Raw genomic sequence first — 11032 nt, 5'->3', positions numbered from 1 at the left:
AGCTCTCTCTTCTCATGACATTTGGGACGTTACTTTCTTTTCTTACCTCTTTAAACACTTCCTTTGGTTTCCTGTTTGGCATTACTTCCTTACTTCTTCAAAATTTAAGTTACATGATTGCTTTTCTGGCTTATTTATTTGATAAACTTACCATGTGAAAACTTAATGATACACGCTTGGGGATCTTTTAAGCATCAATATCACCTGAACAGTTTTATTCTAACCTTCAGATTCATATTTGCAGTTACTTTTGGATATCTCTAATTAGGTATCCTAGGCATCTTAAATTAGATTTCTCTACCACTGTAGTCACTGGCATAATTTAAGCTTTAATTTTTTTGTCTAGATTATTTTTTTCCCATTTTATTTTCTTTTCAGTGTTCCAAAATTCATTGTTTATGCACCATACCCACTGCTCCATGCAATATGTGCCCTCCATAATACCCACCACTAGGCTCACCCATCTCACTCCCTCCCCTCCAAAACCCTCAGTTTGTTTCTCAGAGTCCACAGTCTCTCATGGTTTGTCTCCCCCTCTGATTTCCTCCAACTCACTTCTCTCCATCTCCCCATGTCCTCTGTGTTAATCCTTATGCTCCACAAGTAAGTGAAACCATATGATACTTTTGTTTAGATATTATAACAGCTTAATTTATTTAGTTTTTGGTAAGGTGATATATTGGCATGGTTCAAAAAGTATAAAAAGATAAACAGTGGGGCTCCTGGGTGGCTCATTTGGTTAAGCGTCTGCCTTTGGCTCAGGTCATGATCTCAGAGTCCTAGGTCAAGCTCCATGTCAGGCACTCTGCTCAGCAGGGAGTCTGCTGCTCCATCTCTTAGCAACACCCTCCCCCCCAATTTGTGCTCTTTCTTAAGTAAATAAACGCAGTCTTCAAAAAAAAAAAAAATAAAAAAAAATAAACAGTAGGTGTGCCTGGCTGGCTTAGTTTGTGGCACATAAGACTCTTGATCATGGGGTTGTGAGTTCAAGCCCCACATTAGGTGTAGAAATTACTTAAAAATAAAATCTTTTTTTTTTTAATTATTTTTTTTAGAATAAAATCTTTGAAAAAACAAAAGATAGTGAACGCTTTTCCTCCTAAACCTCTTATTGCTTAGGTTTGCTACCAAACTTCCCATTGTTAATATTTTTTTATTCATTTTCTTAGTTTATATATATATATATGCTTTACATATATAGACTTGTTTTTATTCCTTTTCTATAAAATGTAGCACATTACGTATACTTATGTAAACTTCTCCTCTCTCTCTCTTTCTTTCGAGATTTTATTTATTTGATGAGGAGGCAGAGGGAGAGAAGTAGGCTTCTTTCTGAGCATGGAGCCCGATATGGGGCTCAATCCCTGAGCAGAAGGCAGATGCTTAACAGACTGAGCTACCCCACGTGCCCCTCCCTTTGCTTTTTTACTTCTCTTCTTTTCAGTACAGTCCACCTCTGTTTCAAGATTCTCCTCTCTCTTGGGGTGCCTGGGTGGCTCAGTAGGTTAAAGCCTCTGCCTTCGGCTCAGGTCATGATCCCAGGGTCCTGGGATCGAGCCCTGCATTGGGCTCTCTGCTCAGCAGGGAGCCTGCTTCCTCCTCTCTCTCTGCCTACCTCTCTGCCTACTTGTGATCTCTGTCTGTCAAATAAATAAATAAAAATCTTAAAAAAAAAAAAAGATTCTCTCTTTTCACAAAGCAAATGTGAAAAAGAAAAGCGAATGTGGTTGCCATTTCCAGTTTCCTATAGTTTCCTTTTTTTTTTTTTTTTTTAAGATTTTATTTTTTGGGGTGACTTGGTGGCTCAGTGGGTTAAGCTGCTGCCTTCGGCTCAGGTCATGATCCCAGGGTCCTGGGATCGAGTCCCACATCGGGGGAGTCCCTCCCTCAGCAGGGAGCCCGCTTCTCCCCCCCCCCCCCCCGCTGCCTCTTCGCCTACTTGTGATCTCTGTCAAATAAATAAATAAAATCTTAAAAAAAAAAGATTTTATTTCTTTGACAGAGACAGTAAGAGATGAAATACCAGCAAGGGGAGTGGTAATGGCAGAGGGAGAAGCCAGCTTCCCACTGAGCAGGGAGCCTGATGCAGGGCTCCATCCTAGGACCCTGGGATTGTGACCTGAGCTGAAGGCATTTGCTTAACTACTGAGCCACCCAGGCACCCCTCCTATAGTGTTTCTTTCTTTCTTTTTTTTTTTTTTTTTAATAAAGATTTTTATTTATTTATTTGCGAGAGAGAGACAGTGAGAGAGAGCATGAGCGAGGAGAAGATCAGAGGGAGAAGCAGACTCATGAAGCTGGGAGCCCGATGTGGGACTCGATCCGGGGACTCCAGGATCCTGACCTGAGTTGAAGGCAGTCACCCAACCAACTGAGCCACCCAGGTGTCCCTCCTATAGTGTTTCTTTTTTTTTTCTTTATTTATTTGAGAGGGAGACTGTGAGAGAGAGCATGAGAGGCGAGAAGGTCAGAGGGAGAAGCAGACTCCCCATGGAGCTGGGAGCCGGATGTGGGACTTGATTCTGGGACTCCCGGACCGTGACCTGAGCCAAAGGCAGCTGCTTAACCAACTGAGCCACCCAGGCGCCCTCCTTTAGTGTTTCTTAACTGTTGGTGGAAGAAGACTTTTTTTTTTTGGTCTGTAGTATTTTTTTTTTTAAGATTTTATTTATTTATTTGACAGAGAGAGATCACAAGTAGGCTGAGAGGCAGGCAGAGAAGGGGAAGCAGGCTCCCTGCTGAGCAGAGAGCCCAGTGTGGGGCTTGATATCAGGACCCTGAGATCATGACCCAAGCTGAAGGCAGAGGCTTAACCCACTGAGCCACCCAGGTGCCCCTGGTCCATAGTATTTTTACTAAAAGGATTGTATTTTAAATGTAGTGATCCAAAGGGGCATGTGTACCCGAATGTTTATAGCAACAGTGTGCACAGTAGTCAAACTATGGAAAGAACTAGATGCCCATCAACAGATGAATGGGTAAAGAAGATGTGGTATATATATACAATGGAATACTCTGTAGCCATCTAAAAAACAGAAGTCTTGACATTTGCAGCGACATGGATGGGACTAGAGGGTATTATGCTAAATGAAATAAGTCTATCACAGAAAGATGATTATCATATGATCTCTCTGATATGAGGAATTTGAGAGACAGGGAGACAAACCATAAGATACTCTTAATCTCCAGACACAAACTGAGGGCTGCTGGGGTGTGTGGGGGAGGGGTGGGGTGGCTGGGTGGGTGATGTACATTGGAGAGGGTGTGTGCTATGGTGAGTGTTGTGAATTGTGTAAGACTGATGAGTCACAGATCTGTACCCCCGAAACAAATAATACATTATATGTTAATAAAAAAGAATAAAAGGATTGTGTTATACGCTTACACTTTAAAAAAAAAAATAATCTCTCCCCAACATGGGGTATGAACTCACAACCCCAAGTTGCATGCTCTATCGACTTAGCCAGTCAGGCACCCCTGATACTTTTAATTTATGCATGGAGTATGGCTGGCTCCAGTGTCCCTATCCCCAGCAGTAAGAAAAGTCTGGGGGCTCCTGGCTAGCTCGGTTGGTAGAGTATTGCAATTCTTGATCTCAGGATTGTGAGTTTGAGCCCCACATTGGCACAGAGTTTACTTAAAAGAAAAACTACTTTTGCATTTATGCAGTAGGACCAGAAAGTTATGGTGTTACGGGGTACTTGGCTGGCTTGATTGAAAGATCAAGCAACTCTTGATTTTGGGGTCATGAGTTCGAGCCCCACATTGGGCGTAGAGATTACTTAAACAGACTAAAAAAAGAAAAAGTGATGGTGTTGTTCCAAACCAATTAGAGATTACAGCTGCCCTAACAAGATGTAAAACTTCTTTCTCTGTTTTGTATTGTCCCTATCTCTCTTTTTTTTCCCCTTAAGGATTTTATTTATTTATTTAACAGAGAGAGAGATCACAAGTAGGCAGAGAGGCAGGGAGGCAGGCTCCCCGCTGAGCAGAGAGCTTGATGTGGGGCTCTATCCTAGGACCCTGAGATCATGACCTGAGCCGAAGGCAGAGGCTTTAACACACTGAGCCACCCAGGCGCCCCAAGTCCCTATCTCTCTTATTAGTCACTTTCTCTACTCTGTCCTTTACATAGCTATGGGCAGACAAATAACTTCAAAAGATGACTTCCTATGTGTTATTTTCAGTTGCCATCAGTGCTTTTCTGTTCTCTGAGTCCCAAAGTACAAAGTATTATTCTCTGTCTTAAGAAAGTTTGCTCTGATTTTTGTATACTAAGTGCAGGCATGCTTATTTTTGGATTATTGGGTAAAGGAAGATAAGTAGAGAAAATCCATAATTTCACCCAGAGACATTCAGGCAAGTAAGGTTAAAATCACAGGCTTGGAATGAGATGGACTAGATCTTTGGGCAAGTTTATCTTCTAAGCCTCAGTTTCCTCCTCTGTAGAATAGCATGAAGCTCTATTTATGTGCCAGGTACTGTCAGGTGCTTTATATGAAGGATTATATTATTTTACTCTCTCAACAGGACAATGAAATAGGTACTGTTTATATGTCATATCTTTAAATGATGAGGCAGCTTGGGACCTAGAGAGGTTTATTAATTCGTTCAGTGAATACACCAGGCTTTGAACCTTGGTCACTCCAGAAATGATGGTTTTAAGTGTTATGTTACACTACAGATTCTAGTTCAAGCCAGTGATCAGAAATGTTAAATGTATGTATATGTGATTATCTTTATCTCGATGTTATTTTAGAACAGAAGAAAATTGAGATAACATCAGTGTGGTAAGATTAGGAAACACAGATGACCCTTGAGCAGTGGATTTGAGTTGTCTGGGTCTACTTATACTTGGACTTTTTAATTTTTTAATTTTATTTTTTACTTTTTAAAGAAAAGATTTTATTGATTTATTTGACGGATAGTGAGCACAAGTAGAAAGAGCAGCAGGCAGAGGGAGAGGGAGAAGCAGCCTATCCGCGGGTCAGGGAGCCTGATGTGGGACTCGATCCCGGGACCCTGGGATTATGACCTGAGCTGAAGGCAGATGCTCCTGAGCCACCCAGGAGCCCTACTTGGGACTTTTTAAATAAATATAGTGCAATATTGTGAATGTATTTTATTTTCTTTATATCTTTCTCTCTCCCTTTTCTCTTTCTTTTCTTTTTCTCTCTCCCCTTCCTTCCTTCCTCCATTCCTCCCTTTCCCCTCCCTCCCTCCTTTCTCTCTCTCTCTCTCTCTCTCCGGCTTCATGTGCAGCATGGAGCCAGGTGTGGGACTTGAACTTACGACCCTGAGATTAAAAACTGAGCTGAGGTCAAAGGCCAGATGCTTAACTAAGTCACCTAAGCAACCCTTCTTATGCTTTCTTTTCTTTTTTTTTTAATTAAGATTTTATTTATTTATTTGACAGAGAGAGAGATCACAAGTAGGCAGAAAGGCAGGCAGAGAGAGAGGGGGAAGCCGGCTCCCTGCTGAGCAGAGAGCCAGATGCAGGGCTCGATCTCAGGACCCTGAGATCACAACCTGAGTTGGAGGCAGAGGCTTAACCCACTGAGCCACCCAGGCGCTCCCTTATGCTTCTCTTAATATTTCTTTTTCCTAACTTTATTGTAAGAATACAGTATTTATACAAGATACATTTTGACTATGATACTAAGGTTTCCAGTCAGCAGTAGGCTATTGCTAGTTAAGTTCTCAGGGATTCACAGGTTTGTGTACGGATTTTTGGCTGTTATTGGAGTTGGCGCCCGTAACCTCTGTGTTGTTCAAGGGTCAGCTGTGTATTATTAGTCTTAAGGCCAATTTCCTTCTTGGTTGGATTTTTCTCTGAGGTTTTTTCCCTGAGGTTTCTGCCATTGTGTGTGTGTATTTTAATCTCTTGTTCCTTTTTTATTCCCTTTGTCATTTAAGTTAGGAAGGAGAAATTTAGATGAGCTGTATCTGTTTGCAAAAGTTTTGTTTTTCTTAAATATTCCAGAAGTTCATTCGTTTGTTCCTTCCTTTCTTTATTTCTTTTTTCTTTCTTTTTTTTTTTTTAAAGTGAAGTATATGGGGAGGGACAGGGGAGAGAAGGACTCTTAAGGAGGCTTCATGCCCAGTAGGGACCATGATCTCACAACCCTGAGATCATGACCTAAACTGAAATCGAGAGTCAGATGCTGAAGAGACTGAGCTACCCAGGTGCGCCCAGTTTTTTCATCTTCACTTTTTTGGCATCATATTACTGATTTTATGGATGTTTGACTGCTTTTGGTGACTTATTTTTTTAGGAAGTGTTGGGTTTTCTCTCTGAAACATACTTCATCCTCTGGTTATCTTTGATATATGGATAGCATACTCCGTTGAAGTCTATTTGTCATTTCTTTTGTTATTTGAAGGCATATATTATAGACTTAAGAGGATTGAGATTTCACTCTTACCTAAACAAACACTTTTCATTTCTTTGGATCAACCTTATGCATTTTATTTGTTTAAAGATTTTATTTATTTATTTTATTTGAGAGAGTGAGTACAGGAGTGGGAGGGAGGGGCCGAGGGAGATGGAGAGAATCTCAAGCAGACTCCCCGCTGAGTGTGGAGTCCAGTGTGGGACTTAATCTCACGATCCTGAGATCCTGACCTGAGCCAAAACCGAGAGTCGGATGCTTAACTCACTGAGCCACCCAGGCATCCGAACCTTATCCATTTTAATTTCCGTGTGTGTGTGTGCGCGCGGGTATGCATGTTATGTAGAATTTTTACTTATTTTTAATTGGAAGACATATGATTCAAAGAAAAGGGAGTATAGCCAGTAGATGGGCAATTAAAACGAAATAATAAAATGAATATTCATGTACTCATCAACCAAGCTTAAGAGCTTGGTTAAGAGCTCTTAAGAGCACTGCCCATACCTTTGACCTATGTGTGCCTCCCACTGATCACATTTTCTACTTCCTCCAAAGGAAACACTTTCCTGAGTTTTGTATTAATTGTTCTAGAGGCAGACACCCGGTTAAGCAGAGAGCCTGACTCAATCCAGGGACTCCAAGATCATAACCTGAGCTGTTGGCAGACGCTTAACTGACTGAGCCACCCAGGCACCCATCTTTTTTTTTTTTTTCTTTTAATTATTTTTAAAAATTTAAAAATTTTATTTATTTATAATTTATTAAATTTTATTTATCTGATTTATTTATTTATTTGAGAGAGGATGAGTGTTGGGGAGAGGCAGAGGGAGAAGCAGACTCCCCGCTGAGCAAGGAGTCTTGATGTAGGGCTTGATCCCAGAATCCTGAGATCATGACCTGAGCCAAAGGCAGACGCTTAACCAACTGAGCCACCCAGGTGCCCCTGTTCAGCTTTATTTCTCCACAACATATTATTAGGTGTGACAGTTTTGAATATCATGTAAATGGAATAATGATTTTTCTTTTAAAATATAGAGTATGTTTTTGAGATTAATCTATTTGGTGCATAGCTATAGTTGATTCATTTTCATTGTTGTATAATATTTCAGGGTGTGAATTACATATTATCCATGCTGCTGTTGACAGACATACATATTTTTGTCAGGGTTTTGCATTATGAACAACTATTGTGAATATTTTTGTACATGTTTCAGGAATTTCTCTAGCTCACTACTGTTCAAATTGCTGTGTGTGTGCTCCAAAAAGGGTTATAAAATCAGATTAGTAGGGAGCAACCAACATCAAAAAATGAAATATAACAGAAGAAAATTCACAGTTCATTTTCAGCATGCTGTAATGTATACAGGGTTGCAATATAAAACATATTTCTTATGGTGGTTCATGGTCAGAAAAGTTTTAGAAACCCTGCTCCAGGTATATACTTAGCAGTGGAGGTATGAGGTTATCAGGCAGGCCAGTTCATTTTCAGAAGGGGTTGTTTCACTTTACTTTCCCACCACTGAATGGTTTATTTTTTCTACCACTGCTTAACCGATGCTTAGTATGTCAGTCTTTTTAACTAGTCATTTTGGTAGTTGTATGGTAGTGTCTCATTGTGGTTTTTAATTTACCATTTTCTGATTACTAATGATGGTAAGTCCCTTTTTGTATAATTATAGGCCGTGTGGATTTTCTCACTTGCGACTTGCCTATGGCTTCTCCATGTTAGTGGTTCACTTATTTTATTCTTAAAAACTTGATTTTTTCTAAGTATGGAACTAACGCCCCTCTTGGCTTGTTTGGGGATTGAACCTGCGATGTTGGTGATGTGGTTAGTGCCACATTCTGACCAAATGAGCTAACCAGTCACTGGCTGGCCCTTTCATTTATGTTATTCTTGGAAGGAAAAGTTCTTAATTTCAGTGTAGTAAAAAATTATCAGTTTTTTCTTTCTTTTGTGGTTAGTGCTTTTTGTGACCTGTTAAATCTTTTCCTAAGTTGAGGTCCTGAAATGATTTTCCTATATAATCTTCTGAAGGAATGTTTTCTCCCTCCTCCTTATGTTTAGTCTATAACCAACTCATTTGAATTTGATTTTGTTTATAGGAAAACTTTGGGAAATACATATATGTTAACTTTTTCTTTTTCAGATTTATTTATTTATTTGAGAGAGAGCGAGGTAGAGAGTGTGAAAGTGCAGGGTGGAGGGGCAGAGGGAAAGAAAAGTCTTAGGCAGACTTCTCTTTTTCAGAGCTTGGAGCCTGATATGGGGCTCAGTATCATACCCTGAGACATGATATGGCTGAGCCAAAACCAAGAGTTAGATGCTTAACTGGCTGTGCCACCCAGTGCCCCCATGTATGTTAACTTTATACATTTTATGTATTTTATATATATTACATGTATAATATAATGTATTAACTAGGAACTTCCAGTTTTTTTCCTTAAGATTGATTGATTTATTTGAAAGAGAGAGAGTAAACACAGGTTTGAGCTCCCCCCCCCCCAAGATTGATTTATTTGAGAGAGGGGGAGAGAGCGCAAGCATGCATGTGAGCTGGGGTGGGGCAGAGCGCTAGGGAGAATCTCAAGCAGATTCCCTGCTGAGGGCTGAGCTGGACTCAGGTCTGTCCCATCGTGAGATCATGTCTTGAACCAACAGCAAGAGTCAGATACTAAAAAACTGAGCCGCCCAGGCACCCTAGGAACATCCAATTTTAACAGTATTCTTCTCTCTTCCACTGTACAGTAGTACTGTTTCTTTAAATCAGCAGTTTATGTATGTGTAGATTTGTTTCTGGACTTTGTTGTTTTCTTTTGATTTTTTCTTACCTTTGTGCCAGCACCACAATTTAAAAATTACTCTAGCTTTAGAAGTCTGTCTGACTTTAGAAGAAGTCTGAGATCTCAGATAAAATCAGTCCTTCTCTTCTGTCCTCTCATCTGCCTTTTTTTTTAATAGTTTGCCTTTTGCCTTTTGAATTTGATTACCATTTAGAATCCTATTGTTTTGCAACAAATCCTTTTAGTGTTTTAATTGGTTTTGCATTTGTTTTGTAAATCACTTTGAGACATCTTACCTTTTTGAGTCTTTTACCCTGTCAGTATGATCATCTACAATTATTACATAACATTTACCATTTTAACCATTTTTGAGTGTACAACTCAATGGTGTTAAGTATATTCACAGTGTTGTGTAGCCACCAGTATTTGTTTTCAAAATTTTTTCATCATTCCTAATACAAATTCTGTACTCATTAAAAAGTCACTCTTTTCCACCCTCTCTCTAGGTCTTGGTAACTTTTATTTTCTATCTTTTTGAACTTGTTTATTATAGAAACCTCATATAAGCGGGGTCATATAATATTTTCCTTTGTATGCAGCTTATTTCACTTAGCTTAATGTTTTTCCAGGTTGTAGTTGTGTCAGAATTTACTTTCTTTTTATGACTGTATAATGTTCCCTTGTGTGTGTGTGTGTATGCTTGCACACCATACTTTGTGCATTTATATGTTAATGGACATTTGGGGTAGTTTTTAACCTTTCGACTATTGTGAATAATGCTGTTATGAACATTGGTGTACAAGTACCTTTTTGAGTCCCTCTTTTTTTTTCTTTTTTGGTTATATATTGGGAATGAAGTTGTTGGATCATATCATAATTCTGCGTTCAACTTTCTGAGGAAGTACCAACATACTTTCACAGTGGCTGCCTTATTTTATATTCCTATCAGCAGTGTGTGAGCGTCCCAGTCTGTCCACTTCCTCTCCAGTTCTTTTTATTTTGTTTCTTTTCTTTTTGAAATTATAGCTACAGCTAATGGTGTGAAGTGGTATCTCCTTGCAGTTTTGATTAGATCTCCCTGTAGTGATGTTGAGCATCTTCAGAATGTGTTTTTGGCTGTTTGTAAATCTTTGGAGAAATGTGCATTTAATTTTTTGCCCTTTTTGAAAAAGGGGTATTTATCCCTTTGTAAAAAATTATTAAATTCTTTAGTTCTGAACAGCTCTGGATCTAGACCTTTATCAGATATATGATTTGCAAATATTTTTTTCTTATTCTTTGGGGTGTTTTTCACTGTCATGGTAGTGTCCATTGATGCACAAAAGTTTTAATTTGGACAAATTTCAGTTTACCTATTTTTGATTTTTGTTGCCTGTGCTTTTGGTGTCATTATTGAAGAAATCATTGCCAAATTGCCACAAAATCATTGCCACAAAATCATTGCCACAAAGATTTCCCCCTGTGCTTGCTTTTAAATATTTAAGTTTTAGTTCTTACGTTTAGGTCTTCAATCCATTTCTTTTTTTTTTTTAAAGATTTATTTATTTATTTATTTATTTGACAGAGGGAAATTACAAGTACACTGAGAGGCAGGCAGAGAGAGAGATAGAGAAGGAAGCAGGCTCCCTGCTGAGCAGAGAGCCCGATGCGGGACTCGATCCCAGGACCCTGAGATCATGACCTGAGCCGAAGGCAGCGGCTTAACCCACTGAGCCACCCAGGCGCCCCTCTTCAGTCCATTTCAAATTAATTTTTATATATGATATAGGGTAAGGGTTCTGTTTCAGTGTTTTGCATGTAGATACTAAGTTTTCCAGCAGCATTTTTTTTTTAAAGATTTTATTTATTTGACAGAG

The 11032-nt window shown here is 39.3% G+C and overlaps 1 protein-coding gene across 9 annotated transcripts in view; it reads left to right on the top strand.

Annotated features, from left to right (window-relative positions):
• MLLT10 (MLLT10 histone lysine methyltransferase DOT1L cofactor) overlaps nucleotides 1–11032 on the top strand; it is a 234646-nt gene that overhangs the window by 24249 nt on the left and 199365 nt on the right. The gene's annotated exons all lie outside the window — the stretch shown is intronic.

This window comes from Mustela nigripes, chromosome 6, assembly GCF_022355385.1.
Source record: "Mustela nigripes isolate SB6536 chromosome 6, MUSNIG.SB6536, whole genome shotgun sequence".
In the NCBI taxonomy this organism is placed as follows: domain Eukaryota; kingdom Metazoa; phylum Chordata; class Mammalia; order Carnivora; family Mustelidae; genus Mustela; species Mustela nigripes.
This window is presented reverse-complemented; position numbering and strand designations above follow the sequence as displayed.